Source organism: Piliocolobus tephrosceles, chromosome X (genome assembly GCF_002776525.5).
Source record: "Piliocolobus tephrosceles isolate RC106 chromosome X, ASM277652v3, whole genome shotgun sequence".
In the NCBI taxonomy this organism is placed as follows: Eukaryota; Metazoa; Chordata; class Mammalia; order Primates; family Cercopithecidae; genus Piliocolobus; species Piliocolobus tephrosceles.
Genome location: NC_045455.1, coordinates 68,499,370 through 68,519,387, shown reverse-complemented (window position 1 = coordinate 68,519,387; position 20,018 = coordinate 68,499,370). Strand labels below are relative to the sequence as shown.

Sequence of the window (20,018 nt, the reverse complement as noted above, 5' to 3'; positions counted from 1 at the left end):
TCTGTTTCATCAACTATCAAGTCATCTGAGCTTGCTCTGGCCTTGATAAGCTTTTAATAAGCTGTGTGACTCACCCGGAAGACAGAGCAATAGATTCTTCTAGTGTTTTAGACTCTTTGTTGGTAAAAGCGCCCAAGGGAAGATAGGATATACAGTTGCCCGTCAGCATCTTGGAGAGAGATTGAAAATGAAATTGCTACTTCAAAGGCAGAAAAACACAATGTCCTCAAAGTTTCTTGTGTAGAAATAATGATAAATAAATGCTATCTTATCTCTGGAGTAATTGGCAATAATGTCGCATGAAAAAAATACTTATGCTATCCCAGCAAAGAAAAAGTGACGATAATAAGGGGCCATGGCAAATAAAGAAGGATGTTTACGCCAGTTTAAAAAGATCATCTTTCCCTGTTTCCTTTCCTCTTTTGACTGCTGACCTGCTGTATTATAACAGTGATAAGAGACATTTTGAGAGGTTTTACAAATACTGACTCTGCAACTTGGAGTTATCAGTAACTTTGTCCCGTGTCCTTTCTTTAGGCAAAAGAAAATAAAAATAAACATGCACTGCAGTTTATCTTAGAATTGAGTATTGTGAGGGAAAAAGGGGGCCTAAAAAGTCACAGATATATTTGACTAGAGGAAGTAGGAATATAGTTTAAAACCAAGACTATGATAGCTCAAAATGTTATAACCACTCAGTATTTTCTGCTTTTTAAAACGTAGTTGAAACCTGCATTATGATAATGTAGGTAATTGCTAAGTATGAAATGGTAAGACAGTTGTACAGATTTCAGGTGATTGTAACCCGTGATGCTTAGCCGATTTGAACAATATTATTTGTGTATATCAGTGTGTCTCATTCAGGGATGAGTTTTCTCTCAGGGGACATTGGCAATTCTTGGAGACATTTTTGGTTGTCACAACTTTGGAAGGTCTGCTGGCATTCAGTGAGTAGAGGTCGGGGTGCTGCTAATCATCTTTCAATGCAATGCACGGGAAAGTCCCCTACAACAGTTACCCAGTCCGACATGTCAATAGTGCTGAAGCTGAGAAACCCTGATGAGCATTATAAGGATAAAATTAATAAACATTTGGTGTAGACCGATGACTTCCGTGGTATGCCTTTTTAGGGAAGGAACAACTCTGTTCCTAGATAGTTGGAAGATTGACCAGATAGATAAGGCCTCCAAAATGCCAAGCCTGGTGTCAGGAAACTCCCTGGCTGAGACGGGGCTGCTAGGCCATGATTTAAGGTACCTGATCCAATGTGCGTGACCAGAGGCCACCAAACTGTGCCTGAGTTGGGGAATTCTTGGATTATGTCACCAATCTCAGGTAGAGTGTAAGAAACTCCTGTAGTCACTAATTCAACCAGAAGAAAGAATTCAGGCTTCTTCTCATACCTGCACACAGAAAACTGTGGCTCTCCTCAAGTTAGCCAAGGTACAGACCAGAAAACAAGTAGTAGTTGCAATGATGAAACAGTCTGCACATAAGCAACTCGATCAGCCAGAGCAGGGAGGGGTAAACGTAGGTATGTGTGAGTGTGTTAGCATGAGTGTGAGTCTGTGTGTGCATGCTCCTGATGAGGCATGCTGGTGAGGTCAGTCTTCTAAGGACCACAGATTTAGCCCAGGGACAGCGTGAGGCATCAGCCTTTAATTTCTGCAGACTTCAGATGACATTCCATCTATTAGGCTATATTTCACAGGTATGCTTGCAAATGAGAACATGAGAAATGTGTTCTTAAAATTTCATGTGGCTCATCTGACTTTGCCACATCAAATCAAAATGTCCTTCATCTCAGAGGTACTGCAGGTGGATTCTCCAGATTTCAGAGGAGGTACTAGACAGTAATAATCTCATCAAAGATATTCCTGCCTTTTGTGTCCTAGGGTCTGTGACACACAGGCCCTTAGTTATTATGAGGCCTTTAAGTCTTCTGTGGGGAGTGCATTCGGGGATGATGGAGAGAAACTTTATGTGTTTAATTCAGTTGTACTCGTTATTAAAGCTTATTCAATATATTTACAGTACAATATAAAACTTAAGGTGATGTCTGAATCAAACTATCTATTAAACAAATTGCAATATATTTTGGAACTTTATTCTAATTTTCCCATTAAAGTAATTACCTAAATTCATTTATAAACTTCATACACCACCACTTGTAGTTTTTAGTCCTGTAACATATGCGTACATATATGAGTACATTGTGTATTCTTTGCTTTTAGGAAATCCAGTATAAGAAAATCTAAAGTTGGAAAACAGATAACCCTCAAGGTGATTATTTATATGATCAAATAATTGGTTACTTTCCAAAAATCCCTTTCAATGGAAAAAAAAAATAGAATAAAAAAACCAAATCAAATCCATAAATATAAATTAAGTACCTAATCTTATGAGCAAGACAGAAGAGAATGAATATACAAAGAAGACTAAGATTAATTTTGGGTCTTTAAGATTTTATAGGCTAGGCATGGTGGCTCTCAGCCTATAATACCAGAATTTTGGGAGGCCAAGGAGGGTGGATCACCTGAGGTTGGGAGATCGAGACCATCCTGGCTAACACAGCGAAACCCTGTCTCTACTAAAAATGCAAAAAATTAGCCAGGTGTGGTGGCATATGCCTATAATCCCAGCTACTCAGGAGGCTGAGGCAGGAGAGTCTCTTGAACCCGGAAGGCAGAGGTTGTGGTGAGCCAAGATCACGCCATTGCACTTCAGCCTTGGCAACAAGAGCGAAACTCTTAAAAAAAAAAAAAAACACCAAAAAACTTTATATAGTTTAAGTGGCTTCAAAAGCGTCATTTACATATCATTAACCACATGGCTGGTGGGTAGAGTTGTTTCTGTCCATTAGATTCCTTCCTTAGGGAGCAACTTATCCCTGTTTCGGCCTACATGATCTTATGTTTTTTTTTTTTTTACATAAACCTATAAGTCTTTGAATGTTTTTCTACTTTCTGGTATGGAACAGGCTTACCGTGTACTTTCCCTCTTCTAGCCCTGAACCTATTCAGTTTCTCCAGGAAGCCCAGTGCAATGATATTTAGAAACCAAAATCAGGGCATCAGATGTGTTCATTGCTACTGAGATATTATTGCTTCTTAGCCCCTTTAGTAGAGACAGTTAGAATACATATTTATTTGAATTGTGACTGAATCACACTGAATCCCCTGTTCCCAATTCAAAACCACAGGGTTTTTCCTTTAATGGAAAGGTATTCTACATTCTTTAACTCAAATCAGTGATCCCTAGTCAGGAGTGCTTCTTGTCTCATATTCAAGTTTGTAATCATTTATTTCTTATTTTGCTCCTAAAGTGACTCAGCAAGGGAAAACTGATGTGAAAGCTGATTAGGTTTTACTGTGATCTCTTTTTCTAAGGAGCTTTCAACAGTTTCCATTCATTTTGCCTGACTCAGAAGGTATAATCTCTTATTTCTTTTAGTACCTTAAAAAACAAACAAATAAAAACACCACTTTCCAAAATCCTATGTATTTCACATATGTCTAAGGTTTTGAGGACAACCCAACCTATACAGCTTTCTCCAAGGATTGTGGAGGAGAGGGAACAGAGCAGAGAGGGGGTGACTGCCTCGTGATCTTGTACAGTCCACTGCTTACTGTTTGAAGTCTTGAGACTAGGAGACTCATATTTCTGCTACCAGATAATTAAGATACAACATCTTAATTATGCTTCTATCATCATGCAGGTCAATGGTGTGCTGTGTAAAATTTTGCTGAACTTAGTATTTTCACTGGTTCCAAAGGGCTGCACTATTTCATAAAAAAAAAGAACTGTGTTTCATAACAAAGCGTGGCATAATTAACGTGACTGCAACAATGGCAAAAATGTGAATTTCCTCCTTCTCTTTCCTTTCTTTGAAGTCAAATGGGGAACCAAAATGGAATGTAAACGGAAGCCTTTTTTGTCTTTCTTCTACCAAGCTTTGCTTGAGGTTCCAAATTCAATACACAGCTAGCACTGAGGAGGGTGTAGCAAATTTTCCAGCAGCTGCAGCCAGGCTTAACTGCATTGCCTTCTTCATTTGCCAAATCCATTCGTAAAACAAAACTGAAACAGGTCCTGAAGCTTTGTCGTCTTTGAAATTGAGGCCCAACACACGGTGCAGAAAGTACCGGACTTCAGAAAATATGGGTTTGGGACCAGTTTTTCTGCTTTAGTGCCAAGTGGCCTTGGGCAAAGCATTGGTTCTCTTTGAGCCTGTTTCCTTCCCTGTAAAGCAAAAATAAAAGTCACCGTCTTGCTTACCTCATAGGGGCGTTTGAGGCTCAAATTAAATGTGATAATGTCAAAGAGCTTTGCGAACTCTAAAGAACTATAAATATAAGGTGTTATTAGAAGCTGTTGAAAGTAAATAATGAGGCAGCTTAATTCAAGTAATTTCAAATGCCTCAGGGTAAAAAGAGCTGTGTGAGAGTGTTAGATATTTGCACTGCCCTGTGGTAATAAGAGAAGAGAGGGCGGGCTGAGGTGGGGAAGGTAGCATGACTCCTCTTCCCTGGTAAAGGTGGGCTGGGGTTGGGGAGGGAGATACTGAAGTTGGGGAAGGCAGGAGACGTCGTCACAGCAGTTTGTAAAATGGAATTATGATGATGAGATGGGGTTTAGCTAACAGGAGACAGAAAGATGGTAAGAACAGCCAAATGTGCTCCAGAAATAGCAGAAGTAGAGCAAAAGATGTGGCTCAGAAATAGCAATAAAAACATAAGTAAATAAATCAGAAATCAAGGCCAATAAAGGTCAGAGGGGAAGGCTACACATATAGGGAGAGCCTGGGGGGAAAGGAGTTTCCAGGCTTAGTGACAAAGGAGCCTGAAATGGGGATCCCAGGGTGTCAGCAGCTGATGTCCTGAGACAGCGGTCTCCAGACACTCGTTCGCATTTATGAGTGCCTACTGTGTGCCAGGCACTAGAAAGAAGACTGTTTTCAAACAAAATCTTACAAGAACAAGAATATGTAAAATAGAAAAATTTGATGCTGCGCTGTTGAAGCAAGGCCTGGGGGACTCAGGGCCATTCGGCTTTCCTCTGGATCCCGTTGGTAGCTCCCAAAACATCTCTGCAGGGAGTGAGGCCTCTACTGAGAGACAGAGATAGTACCGCTCATCTATGTTAACTCCAGCGCCTAGCACATGATAAGCATTAATATTTCCTGCATAAATGAGTGCATGTATGCATGAATGAATGCACAAAATAGAGAGTGGGTGGTCTGTAGGAAAGAATTCAGATAAATGGATGCAGTGGATTCCATAACTGCATAGTGAGGCTATAACTTAGCAACCATGAATAGTTAATACATAAAGGTTTCTCAATCTTCAGACATGGAATGGTGGGTGGGTCACTGTGACTGGCTTGTCAGAGGCCGAGGGAGACACATCCATGTGTGTCCAGCCATGGTAGCCAAAGTTAGAGAGCATAAGACAAGACAGTACAAGAGAAAGCTTCTAGTGACAATGTCTTGATCACTTCATTGCAAAAACACAACTAGTCCAGTGCTCTGCTCCCGTGTGATGGGGCAGGCTGTCTTCAGAATCACAGAACACAAGAAAGACAGCTGACATTTATCATGTGCTACTTGCCAGGCACAGAAGCAGTCCTTTTATGTGCTGTGGGTAGAATAATGGCCTTGTAGAGACGTCTATACCCCAATCCCTGTAGCCGATACATATTCGATGTTACGCGGGAATGGAGAAACTAAGGTTGCTAACCAGCTGACCATGAGGTGGGGAGAGTGTCCTGGATTATCCAAGTGGGCCCCATGTCATCACGGCATCCTTGCAAGTGACAGTGGCAGGCAGGCGAGTCAGAGAAGGAGCTGTAAGGACAGGAGCACATGTTGGAGTGATGTGATGTGATGTGATTTGAGGACTTGACTGCTCACTGCTGTGTTTGAGATGGATGGAAGAGGGCCGCAGACCAAAGCAATGCAGGCAGCCTCTAGGAGCTAGAAAAGCAAGGAAATAGATTCCCCTCTAGAGCCTCCTGCTGATACCTTGATCTTAGCCCCGCAAAACCCAGTTCAGACTTCTGACCTCCAGAACTGTAAGATTAAATAATTTGTGTTGTTTTCAGCTACTACATTTATGGTAATTTTTTGTTTTTACCGCAGCCATAGGAAATGAATACAGATGTTCTCACTCCACCTTCATGTGACAGCCCTGACAGTTGGGAACTTACTGTTGGCGTTTTCCAGATGAGTAGAATGAGACACAGAGAGGTTGGATCACTTGACCTAGTGCTGCAGCTGGTGGCCTGACTCCACAGCCTGCTCTGTTTATCACACTGTCCCCTGGAGTGGCTTTACTTCCTCCTCCCGACAAATGAGAAAATGAGGCTGGAGAGAATTGTCCTGACCTGCCCCAGGTCACATGCAAGTTTGAGGAGACAAAGCTCAAACTATACCCCCAGGAGAATGGTGTAGACCAGTGCTTCACAAACCTAAAGTCTCATCAGAATGCAGGTTCCAATTTAGCAGGTCTGTCTGAGATGGACTCTAGGACCCTGTCTTTGTAAACAGCTCACAACTGAGGTCCAGTCTCTGGGTCTGGAGCAGCAAGGCTGTAGTAGCAGCTCCTGTTCTCTGCTTTGGGGGTCTGAGAATCTAGGGTCATTAGAAGAGGCTTGGGCTTCCAGTGGGATGAAGATGATGGGGCACTGGGAGGGAGCTAGGATGCTTGGAGACGGGGAGACACAGGCACTGATGGCCACGCGACAGTCCTGTGTGGAATGAAATTTAGGGTTTTATAGGGAAAGGCCAGGGCTAACCAGAACGATATAACTCTTTGTGCTGCCCGAGAGAAAGATGTCACTCAAAAGTGATGATTATTTTTGTCATTTAAAAAGTCATCAAAAACACTCACATGTAATTCCAGTGCTTTGGGAGCCCAAGGCAGCAGGATCACTTGAGCTCAGAAGTACAAGACCAGCCTGGGAAACACAGTGATACCTCATCTCTATTAAAAATTTAAAAAATTAGCTGGGCATGCGGGTGCATGCCTATAATCTCACCTACTCTAGAGACTGAGGCAGGAGGATCATTTGAGCCTGGGGAGATGGAGGCTGCAGTGAACTATGACTACGCTACTGCACTCCAGCCTGAGTGACAGAGTGAGACCGTAATTCAGAAAGAAGAAAGAAAGATGAAAGAAAGAGAGAAGAAAGAAAAGTTATCCAAAGCTTGAAGCTTGCAGGCATGGGTTGAGCATGGTGAATAACACAGACAGGTAGAGGACATTCTCTCTGCCACAGACCCTAAAATATCTATATGAGATTGTGGGAGAAAACCCAACAGTCTTCATTTCCTGCCGTGTGTTTTATGTAATTGTTTTGTTTTATTTTTTGTTTTTGAGAGAGAGAGAAAGAGGTAGTGTGCTTCTTCTTCGAGAAATGTCTCTAAAGTTTTGGCAGAATCAAAAGGTTAGTACCTCAGGCCCCTTCCTCTCCTCAGGCCCAACACCGCCCACTCCATAGACAGCAAACAGCCCCAGGAGGGTTGCTACTCTATAACTGCGGTCATGGACCCTTGAGTCTTCATTTTAGAAGAATCCGTGCACCCCTCTGTTTGTGTGTGGGGTGCCAGGAGATTCCCTAACCTACTTCATTGCAACTTAATAATTTCCAGTTGTCTATGGCTACTGCAGCTGCCTGCAGACTAGGAGTGTTCTGGTTTCATTTTGAAATAACGCCCAGGCACGCAAGTAAGAAGTATCAACTTTCCTTTCACATATGTGAACTCAGAGAGGAAGCCAATGTTTGGCTGACTGGTTCCTAAGAGTACAGAGTGAAAACATTGCTTGTATTTATTTAAAATGGCTAAAAAATGAGAACTTTAAAAAAAAATCATCATACTTGGCACTATTCTTTTAAATACAACGGCAGTTTTTATAGGGAATAATATGTAGATTGATAAATAGGTAGACAAATACTCTTTTTCATTATTTCATTAGGTCAATATGGAAAATGCTCAGTAGGCCTTTTGAACATTTTAAAGGAAAGGACTCCAAAGATGTTGGAGAAAATGGAACATTCATTCTTACTTTTTTAGATAGATAATAATGTAGACACATAGAGAAATATCCAGAAGGATATTCATCAAAATGTTAACAGTATTTGTCTCTGGATGACAGAATTTAGAGCAGGTTTTTTTTTTCTTTTTTTTTTTTTTTATACTTCTTTCTCTCTCTCTCTTTTTTTTTTTTTTGGTGTGTGTGTGTGTGTGTGTGTGTGTGTGAGACAGAGTCTTGCTCTGTCACCCAGGCTGGAGTGCAGTGGTGTGATCTCGGCTCACTGCAACGTCTGCCTCCTGGGTTCAAGCAATTCTCCCTGCTTCAGCCTCCCAAGTAGCTGGGATTACAGGTGCCCACCACCACACACAACTAATTTTTGTATTTTTAGTAGAGATGGGGTTTTACCATGTTGGCCAGGCTGGTCTTGAACTCCTGATCTCAGGTGATCTGCCCACCTTGGCCTCCCAAAGTACTGGAATTACAGGCATCAGCCACTACATCTGGGCTGTATTTCTTCTTCTTTTTTTTTTTTTTTTTTTTTAATATTTTTTTCCCATACTCACAGCAATTCAGGGGGCCGAGGCAGGAGGATCACTTGATCCCAGGAATTGGAGGCCAGCCTGGGCAACATGGCAGAGCCCTGTTTCTACAAAAGGAGTACTAAAATTTGCCAGGCATGGTAGCATGTGCCTGTAGTCTCAGCCACTCAGGAGGCTGAGGTGGGAAGATCCCTTGAGCCTGGGAGGTCAAGGCTGCAGTGAGCTGTGATCATGGCACTTCACTCCAGCCTGGGTGACACAGAGAGACCCGGGGTCAAAAAAAAAAGTGTATGTGTATTATGTTATGTATACATATTTCAGTAGCTTTTGGGGTACAAGTGGTTTTTGGTTATATGGATGAATTATATAGAGATGATTTCTGAGATTTCGTGCACCCCATACTTGGCACAATTGACCTTCCATGCTCCGTAATGTAGAGTTTGCAAACTGGAGCTTTAAGGTACTTCTAAAATAAGTTTTCTACTAACCATCCCAGCTTAGGGGTTCACCTCTAAGGGTAGTGGTAATTCTTCAGGAAAATAATGAAATATGTTGATCAGTTGGCTGCTCAGTCAGCAAACATTGAAGAGCCTATAAAGTCCAAGGAAGGTGTTTTACTGGGTTCTGAAGAAAAGCCTCTCTTTGCTTCCAGTCAGGGCCCAGGTGTCCAGTGTGACAGTTCTGCATGCTGAGCACTTAGGTGAGGAGGACTCTGGCCATCAGGGGAACTTGAGGCTATGGGGTTTTCAATTATCTATCTAGAGTAGCAAAAAAACAAGCTTGAGGGTTACACGACCCTTGTTATCTGTGTCCTCTCGGTCAGGCCCAACACTTCCTGCTATTCTTCTTCGCTATGGTCTTGTGTCATCATCTGCAAAATACGAATAAAAATACTTCCTCCCAGGAGTATTGTGAGGATTAGAGGAGACAATAAGAATGGCACAAAGTAGGCCTCTAAAAATGTTTCTTCCTCCAAGAACCCGAAGCAAACAGGGGATTTTCAAGAATAATTTCTGTTTGGCTATGGGATATGTTACCTTTCTGCCTTAAACTGATCCACCAGTTGATCTGCATTTTACTTGGTCTACCAGTAATATTAATTTTTATTTCTTTTGAACATACAACTGAGGATGGGAGAGGCAGATCCAAAGTACTCTTTGTGGTAGTCTGTTGTGGTTACAATTCACAGAATGCATACATACATGCATATAAAGGAGAAATGGTTGTGTTTAGAAAAAATGGTCATACATAAATAAGTTGAATATCTTGGTGATGGGAAACTAAGATTCGATGTCAGAAGAGACCTGCTTTGGTGACTACTAGTAGCTGTTGAGGATCAGAAAAGTTAGATGGCTTTTGCTTTCTTTCTTGCCCTCTCCCATCACACACACATACACACTCACACCACATCCTTTGTCAGCAGGCAGGTAAAGCACTCTCAGGGTGATACTGATATGAATGTTCCTTCCTTGTCCCCGACTCACCCTGCTCAAGTCACATAGCTAAGGTCAGCTTTGGGGAGCCAGGTGCCAGCCCTGTCCCTTCACTGTTCTCAAGCTCCTGGGATCCTCAGGGCAGAGGTGTATAATGGTTTTCCATCGTGGTGGAGGGACTGAGACATTGGCCTGTTTCCTGCCTGAGCACCAACTAGAGGGAATGAAACTTACATTGCAGGGCCCTCACTTGCACCAGCCCTTTTAAGGCCCTAGAACTAGGTTCTTATGGTTGTATGATTTCTGTAAAATCTGTAAGAAATATTTGAACCACCATCAGTTAAGAACCTGTTCTCTTCCACCCATTTCTGATTTCCCCCCATTTCTTCCTCAATTGTCAGTGACATGGTGTGTCCATGCATTTCTAGGGAGTTGCACGGGAGATTCCTTTAGTTTCGGTTTAGTGGGATGTGTCTGTGTGTGTTGTAGCCTCTTCCAGGTAGAGTTAAGCTGTTGCTGGGGATACTCCTATTGCTCACTGTGCTGACTCAGTGGGAGCCATGACAGGAAGGTGCAGGAGACAGAGGCCATGTCATGACATAACCATGTCCTTAAGTATAAGGAGAGTGAAGGATAAACAAGGTTTGAAATGTTTGGAGCTGGAACATAGTCTACGGAGCATTCTTGCAATTATCAGTAAGTAGAAAATTCCGTTGTCAAAGAAGACTAGTCAAAATACAAGTTCTTTCCTGTCAGGAATACACTGGAAAATGCAGCATAGATGATTTTAATATACTCTATGTATTTTTCTTTCCTGTGTTGATGAGAATCACATGCCACAACATTGATCTCTGAGTTTATAGGCAAGTCTGAAGTAGTACTACAAAAGCAAGGTGTCTATAGCAGTTTATGAATGAAAAAGCGAAAGCTTGATAGAGGTACTTCAAAATTTAGGATAGCAATCTTAAAAATGTACATGACTTTACCAGTAATCAGTTGCAAACCAGAGAGAAACTTTTCTACACAACTGATTGGAGGACATAGATTTAAATCAACTAGAGGAAAGACCAGGTATTATTTTTTCTATTTTTCTCTATGGAAAATATGACAAAATTTGTCATATCGAGAAGTGATCAAAGGTTTTGCAGCCAAAAGGATATAGAAGAAAATATTATAGAGATGTGTCAGGCAGCAAATTAATAAAACATTTTGTCATTTGAGGGGTTTTGTAGGTTTCTGGTTCTTAGCAGCTTTTTAAAAATTATAATTTATTGCAATCTATTTTTTCATTCTAAATAAACATTCACTTTCATAACTACGTTTGGTTGCCTTCTTTTGTATTGTTTTTCTTCGAGAGGGTCCCCCAAATAGTTTAGGTCTTAGGATCTGTCCCTGGTGCTAATGTGTTATTGAAAGCATTTTCCAAGCTTACCAATGATTGTCAGGGGTGAAGCACAGAGATGGAGACCAGCATGGTGAAACCCCGTCTCTGCCAAAAATACAAAAATTAGCTGGGCATGGTGCTGCATGCCTGTAGTCCCAGCTACTAAGGCGGCTGAGGCAGGAGAATTGCTTGAACCCGGGAGATGTAGGTTGTAGTGAACCGAGATTGTGCCACTGCACTCCAGCCTGGGTGACAGAGCGAGACTCCGTCTAAAAAAAAAGAAGAAGAAGAAGAAAGAAACTGCTTCCTTGTTTGAGGATTAAATGACTTATTTTATACAAAAGGAATAGAGCAATGCCTAGCACGCAGCAAGAACTGTAAATGTGTTTGCTGTTATCATTATTGCCTGCCTAAGCATGTGAGTCACCAAAAACTCAAAATTAAAACTTGAGTCTCCTTATGCAACTTGTCATTGCTCACTCAAAGACAAGCGGGGGCTGGCATCTCAGGAGTAGCTGAGTTATTCTAGGTCTTCCAACCCTCACCAGCTTTCGCATTTCAATGCCAATTTAGAAAGAGGAGGTACCTGCATCAGTGATAAGTTGAAAGGCTGATCCTGGCTTAGCAAACCATTCCATTTTAATAGTTTTCCAGAAGAATCAAGACTTCAATTATACTAATCAAAGGGACTAGGGCTGCTTAGAAAGTAACCATTGCATTTTACTGTCCTCATTACTGGGCCCGGAACACTAACTCTATGTACCAGGGCAACCTCAGGTTCTTTTGTGATGACCTGACCCTAGTTGCTTGGCTCTGCTCTATCAATTCAAAACCCACACTACCTGTGGTCCCAGCTCCCAACCTTCAAAAGCATGATGTCACCTATATCACTGCCAGTCTCCCCGGGAAAAGACTCTAGTTTTCACAATCAGAATTTGAACTTCTATTGAATTCAGAGACTGACAAGCTCCCAAGGATACGGCATCCAGTCCAGAGTATTAAGTTGTAAAGAAATAATATTCCTCTTTAGAATGCCACCATCTAGCAAGTAGAAAGGGTACATTTATTTAGTGGGAAATTCTGGAAAAAAATAAAATAGTTTTTTTTGAAAAGTTCTGAGATTGTTTTGTTGTTGCTGTTGTTGCTGTTGTTGTTTCTGAGATGGGGTCTTGCTCTGTCGCCCAGGCTGGAGTGCAGTGGGGTGATCTTGGCTCACTGCAACCTCTGCCTCCCGGGTTCAAGCTATTCTCCTGCCTCAGCCTCCCAAGTAGCTGGGATTACAGGCATGCACCACCACTCCTGCCTAATTTTTTGTATTTTTAGTAGAGATGGGATTTCACCGTGTTGGCCAGGATGGTCTCAATCTCCTGACCTTGTGATCCACCCGCTTTAGCCTCCCAAAGTACTGGGATTACAGGCGTGAGCCACCGCACCAGGCCGAGATTTTTTCTGGAAACTTTTCTTAAAAGCGTCTCCTTACCTCTGCTTCTAATAGAGCTCTTTTATATTCTGGATTTGAAGTATGGTTGAAAGGTCTAGGCTTGATTGCCAAGAGAAATGCACAGTCAAGTTAGGGTGTACAAAACATAGGTGTCTCAGAAATTATGGCTGGTTCTCAGTTCCTAACAGTGAGGTCTAAAAAAAGGGGAAAATGAGTTAGTCCTTCTAAAAAGCATAGAGGAGGAGGTTGAAAGGGCTAGAAAGGTCAAGTTTCTTGGAAGCTCTGTGTGGGAATTCCATCACTTTTATCTTCAGACCCCAAGGCAATGATAGCAATGATGGTGAAGATGATGATGATGGTGATAATGATGATCATGATGGTGCCCTGTACTTACAAAAGGGCTTTCATCTGTCGACTCAAAATGCAACACAACCACTAATTAATTCAAAAGGCAAGGTAGGCAAATATCATTATCTTCAATTTACAGGCCAGGAAGAAATTAAGCCTTTACCCAAGGTAATTTCAGAGTGAATATCACAAATGAAGAGATCCTGCCTCCTCTCTGTCCACCTGTCACCTACAGGTAGCTACAGAAGGGCTTCCTTTTTATTTCTTCAGAAGTTGTTTTGGAGCCATTATTTGTGGATGACATTGTGGGACTACAAAAGATGACAAAAAAAAGCAGCACATAAGTAAATATCAAAATGGAAGGTAAAGGTAAAAAGAATTCTGGGTGAAAGAGAGAGCTGTGGGTCTGAGAAGGCTTCAAGCAGTGGGAGCTTGAAGGGGGATTCAAAATTTGAATTCCTGGAGAACTATTATGAGAGGACCTGAGCATCCTTGTACTCGAGCTCAGAATGTTCTTGCTGGTTTTTCCAAGAATGCAAGGGCTTGACTGTTTTTCACTTGGGCCCTTTCTCAGGTTATTTGCTGTGAATAACCTTGAGGGATGAGATAACATCTCCCCGCAACAAAGAGCAGGTTTCCTTACCACCGGCTATGAAAGAGGTGGATTCCCCAAGCCTAGGTTCTTCTCCTGTAATACAACCTACTGCATGACAGCATTTATCTGAGCCCCATGTTGTCCTCTGGGACTTGGAAGCAAGGAAAACAATTCAAACATAATGCTTATGCTGCTTTGTGACTGTAAGTAATAAGGCCCCTTGTCTCTGACCCAGGAGTCTCATGTCATCTGACAACATCCATGATACAGTAACAGGCTAACGAATTAGCTTACAAGTAGGATGAAATGAAATCCCACAGCTGGCAGAAACAGCCTGAATTACGTTAGGTGCACCTGCTCTGTGGCACTTGTACCCCTCCTGTTATGACACTGAGCACCTTTTATTGTAATTGCTTATTTAATTTCTTTATTCCCCACCAGGCTGGAAGTTATGGGAAGAAAGGGCTATTGCATTTCCTTTGCCTAGAAAAGTGCTTGGCATATAGTACGTTTTTCTCAAAGATTTATAGAAGGAGTGAATAAATGGATATAGTCTGTTTAGGAGTACATAATAAACCCGTTCCCCAGGAGGAAAGGGTTTTAAAAGGTAGGCAGAGTAACTGCCTTCATGTGTCCTCGAACATTCCACCCTCTCCTCTGGGGCAGAGCAAGCTCCTTGCTGCACTGACCCCTCCCTTCACAGACTTCACTGAGGGCAGGGAGGAGGCATAGTAAAATGACACCGCCTCTACTACACAATGGCCTGGGGGGCCGCAGCATCTCTGCCTCATCATGATGTGATGGAGTTTCCCTGCCCTGACCTGCTTGTTTCAGTGTATGGTCCTGGTGTGGATGTTCGTTCATTTTCCACATCTCATGGGCATTGGTGGAAAGGAAATCAAGGCCATGTCTGCGGAGGTCACCCTTGGTTTCCTGAAGTCCACAGGTGTGGATGACAAACATCTGTCCAGGAAACCAGCCTGCCAGAATCCCCTGAGTGAAGACACTCGAGCAGAAGAGAGGACAGCTCCTCAGCGTTACTCTGGCCAGTGATGAAATTCTCAGGGTTTGTGGAGCAATTAATTGCTTCATACAACTGCTGGGCTGAGGTTCTTCAGAATGAGGCAGGTCCCATCTACGATTTCTTAACCGTTTTGGAATCCAAGCGCTCACCACTTCTGGTGGGGATAACACATCTTCCTCTGAAGGAAGGAACCAGTTGTTCTTGCAGGGAGAAGAGGGCCGTGGGACTGATTTGACTCTGTTCTCCCAGAGAGCAGGTTCTCCATTTGCCTATTGGGAAAGAGAGGTGGACACAGGTCAAAGATATCGTGTCCTCTCCTCTCACCTTTCCTTCTCCCTTCCCTTCCTCCTTCTAAGACACAAACGGAAATAGTATATTAGCTATGACCATAAATATTGTATTTACTAGTGATTTTTACTTACGAGACTAATACAAGAGGATGTAATGTCCTTTTATTTCTTTCAAAGCCCTGCATAAGAGTTAACCTAAAGGAAGAAGCTGAGACACAAAATACAATTTTAAGGAGTTAACTTGAGTCGCAGTGAGGACAGCGGCCTGGGAAACACTTCCAAGTTGTCTTGGAAGTGCTCCCTTATGTATTTGTTACAGGCAGGGTCTTTTTTTTTTTTTTTGGTTTGCTTTTTGAGACATGGTCTCACGCCATCACCCAGGCTGGTGTGCAGTGGCACGATCATGGCTAACTGCAGCCTTGGCCTGCTGGCCTCAAGCAACCCTCCCATCTCAGCCTCCCAAGTAGCTGGGATTACAGGTACATGCCACCATGCCTGGCTAATTTTTAAATTTTTCATAGAGACAAGGTCTCCCTATATTGCCCAGGCTGGTCTTGAACTTCTAGGCTCAAGTGATCCTCTTGCCTCAGCCTCCCAAAATACTGGGATTACAGGCATGAGCCCGACACCTGACCACAAGCAGGTTTCTAAAGGCAAAAGGAAACAAGGATTAGTCTGATACAAAGTTGTTTGACAGGAATTCTCATGGGCTTACAGATGTAATATTGATTCGTGATTGGCTATACCTTGTTGAGCTACAGGGTAAGAGTTATGGTATCTAGCATATGGCATTGTTAGGTTCATGTATGGCCACTTGGTGTCAGTCATTCTTGAGCCCACATAGGAAGTGGCTTCAAGAGGTGATTACTTAGCTCAAGGCGGGGAGTGAGGCGAAATTGCTGTCCCATTTCAGTGCCTCTTTGGGCCTGATAATTTAAAATGGCTCACATTCTTCAGGTAAAGTTTATTTTCTTTCTCAATGATATTTTGTTTGTTTGTTTTTAATTAAACAAAGGTGTATTGAGCCTGTCCAGGGCCAGTCTGGGCCAGTCCAGAGAGTGAGAATAGCAGAGTTGGTGGGTTAAGAACATAGGTTTCTAGTTCAACAGACCTTGACTCAGTCCCATCCTGTCTTATTTGTGGTGGGACCTTTGCATCTCCATGGGAGGATACTGGGTGGAGGCCTCTGTGTTCCTCCCCTGCCTGTCTCCAGGCTTAGCCGCAGCCAGAGAGCCTGTTCTCTGGAAACACTGCCTGCCACACTTGTTCCTGATGCCAGGATCTCTTTACAGGAAGCATAAGCCTTTATTTTAGTTCAAATTAAACAAATACTCAAATGCCCTGGTGGAAGCAGTTAACACCCACAAGTTAAAACTTGCCTGAAGACAATTTCTGCAGCCAGAAATAACTTGCAGACACTTAGCTGGGGGTAGGAGCTGAACACCACAGGGAGGAGACACAAGGCTGGAAAAAAGGAATTGAGAACCTCAGAGTCAAAATTCATTACTTCATGCTTTTTCTTTCAACCTGATCTCCCTTTCCTTTCTTATTTTGAGAGCAAGTTTCAATTCCTGATATAGCTGAATTCACCTGGAAGTATGGGTAATTTGTCTCCGTACTTAACCTGCGCTTTAAGTGTAGAATTTTGGCCATTTATTTAAGGCCTGGCAGGAATTTACTAACTATAAGAAAATCATGTGACTTTCTTAGTGAAATGGCATCAGAAGATTTCCGGGGGCCAAAGAGCACTGTAACCAGGTGTAGCTGGAGTCAGGCCATTTTGTGTCAGCCGATGCCAAAGTCCTTCCAGGTGGTGGCTGCTCTTTCTAAGGACTGTTTGAACTTAGAGCAATCTGATCAAGGGGGGTTTTAGGGTTTCAGGAATGCTGGTGAGCCATGTCTTGCATGTTTAACCCAAAGCGTCCCTGGAGTTGGAGACTGCTCTACTTTCCATTCATCATACACTTTTTGGGCACTCGCTTGTTGGTGCTGGGCCCTGTGTTAGACTCCGGAAAGAAAGATAATTGTTTAGAAAAGAAAAAAAATGCTGTTTCTGCCCTGGAAAAATGTGCCTGACACAGAGGCCTTTTGTGTTTCTGTTCTGGTCAAATAGTAACTCTCTCCTTGAGGTTGCAAATGCTGAAGCTTAGACCTAGTATTTGATAGCACAACAGGGTGACTACAGTCAATAATAATTTAATTGTACATTTAAAAACAACTAAAACAGTATAGTTGGATGGTTTGTAACACAAAGGATAAATGCTTGAGGGGATGGATACCCTACTTTCCATGATGTGATTATTATGCATTGCATGCTTGTACCCAAATATCTCATGTACCCCTCAAATATATAGACCTACTATGTACCCACAAAATTAAAAATTTTAAAAAATTGTCACAAGACAGGAGAGATAAGTTAGCCTAAAAAGAGCTTGTTTTAAAAACAAAAGATCCTTTCTTTACAGTCGAATAATATTTTAGCAATGCTGCCCTCTGCAGAGAAAAACTAGAATCACAACTTTAGGTGGTTAAATGAACTTCCCAATACTGGTTAATTTGAAGAGAACTGGAAGATTCAGTGGTCTTCCAGATTTTCTCACATCCCCCCGCTAAAACAATTGTGAATAATCATGTGCCTCCTTGCATGTTTTTAAGTTGACATCTAAATTTGCCTCATCAGGTTAATAGTTACAAAGGATGTTCTTTCCCACACATTTTCTGAGCTTTAAATAGTTGCAGATTGAGCGTATCCAGTTTAATTTATGAAAAACACCGTCTGTATCACCTGGTGGGCAAAGCCAGTCCTCATTGTCAAACCAATCAGCTAACTTTGAATTGCTTTCTGACAGAAAAATAGTTTACTTGACTGTATTAATCACGCTGCTGATAAAGACTTATCCGAGACTGAGTAATTTATAAAGAAAAGGAGGTTTAATGGACTCACAGTTCCACGTGGCTGGAGAGGCCTCGTAATCATGGTGGAAGATGAAGGAAGAGCAATGGGACGTCTTACATGGCAGCAGGCAAGAAAGAAAGAGAGCCAAGCGAAAGGGGAAACCCCATATAAAACCTTCATGTTGTGAGACTTATTTATTACCATGAAAACAGTATGTTGGAAACTGCCCCCATGACTCAATGATCTCCCACTGGCACCCTCCCACAACACGTGGGAATTATGGAAGCTACAATTCAAGATGAGATTTGGGTGGAGACACAGTCAAACCATATCACTGACTGACTTAAATTCAACAGAACTGCGCTTTGGAGGACATCGTTGCACTGCTGACTTCTAACACTGAGGCAGGTGACTAGATAGAGCTGGTGCAGGTGACTCAGTCATTGCCCCTTTAGGGGTGCCTTCTAAGAAAGCAAAAGGAGTTTTACTTTCATAGGACTCTCCTGTCTTAGCTCTAAATTTTCTTATTGTCCCATTGTTTGGTGCAAGTTCTTTTTTTTTTTTTTTTTTTTTTTAGACGAAGTTTCGCTCTTGTTGCCCAGGCTGGAGTGCAATGGCATGATGTTGGCTCACCGCAACCTCCACCTCCCAGGTTCAAGTGATTCCCCTGCCTCAGCCTCCCGCGTAGCTGGGATTACGGGCATGTGCCACCACGCCTGGCTAACTTTGTATTTTTAGTAGAGACTGGGTTTCTCCATGTTGGTCAGGCTGGTCTTGTGATCCACCCACCTTGGCCTCCCAAAGTGCTGGGATTAGCAGGACAGAGTATTATAAGAAGTTTCAGGATGGTAAAAGGTGTATGTCTTCTCTTGTAAACAGAGAGAAGGGAGATTGTGAAAGGTACAAGAGGCAGGGGAACAGCCCACTGAGCTGCCCCAGGCACTTCCCTGACAATCAGTTTTAAGGAGGACGTGTAGAGGTTGAGGATGTGGAACGCATATCCCATCTAAGGGTGACATTCTTCAGTTTGTGGACAGCTGGCCTCATTCACTGGAGGAGGAACACAGCTCCCCTGGGGCCATGCTCTGGTCACAGACCAGGGTGCAAGAGGTCATTTATATTCAGGTAGCTCTTATCTCTCCACTCTTGCTCTGGTCTTTAACAGCTTTCCTTCAGGGGCATGTAAAGGACATGGCTGTGACATGCCTGTGTCATGCTTTTTAAAGAGTAGTCCTCCTGGAAAATAACTCTTCCTTCTCTAGGTCTAGAAGATGACTTTGGCCCCCAGGAGCTGTTTAGCAAAAGTTGAATGCCAGTTTACAGCAGCTGTCTGTTCATACAGACAGGTCAAAAAGTTTCATGTCTGGTGGGTGGCTGGACAAAGTGCCTAGGGTGGACGAAGATAGTTACACCATAGGGCCTGGGTGACAGGGAGATGCTAAGATGACTCACTGTCTGCTGAGGAGCACCTTGAAAGTCAGACCAGGATATTTTAGGTCCTGCACCACCTGACCACTGCCTGTTGATAGAACCTGCTTCCCCCTTTGCACCATATCTGACTTGCCTTGACTTTCACCTTTGTCAAAATGGGAATCTTTTTAAAGCTATAATACTATTTCCTGATTACTCCTTCCTCTTCACTCCTCTAACATTCTGTACTTTTTTTTTTTTGAAACCGAGTCTCCTGTTGCCCAGGCTGGAGTGCAGTGGCACGATCTCAGCTCATTGCAACCTCTGCCTCCTGGGTTCAAGCGATTCTCCCACCTCAGCCTCCCGAGTAACTGGCATTACAGGCTCGTGCCACCCCCTCAGCTAATGTTTTGTATTTTTAGTAGAGACGGGGTTTCACCATGTTGGCTAGGCTCGACTTGAACTCCCGACCTCAAGCAATCCACTCACCTTAGCCTCCCAAAGTGCTGGGATTACAGCTGAGAGCCACCACACCTAGCCAACATTCTGTACTTTTTAAGGGCATGTCTTGTGGTTTGCCTTGTGTTATAATTCTTTAACTATATATCTCAAGGCCCTTTGA

The 20,018-nt window shown here is 42.7% G+C and overlaps 1 long non-coding RNA gene across 1 annotated transcript; it reads right to left on the bottom strand.

The window, feature by feature from the left end:
* Positions 1-14,180: 14,180 nt before the first annotated feature.
* LOC111523003 lies at positions 14,181-18,095 on the bottom strand. Its single transcript, XR_002725406.1, has 3 exons — positions 18,035-18,095; positions 15,223-15,298; positions 14,181-15,069 (listed from the first exon to the last, which is right to left on the bottom strand). It is a non-coding gene; the product is annotated as an uncharacterized LOC111523003 (long non-coding RNA).
* Between the last annotated feature and the right edge of the window lie 1,923 nt (positions 18,096-20,018).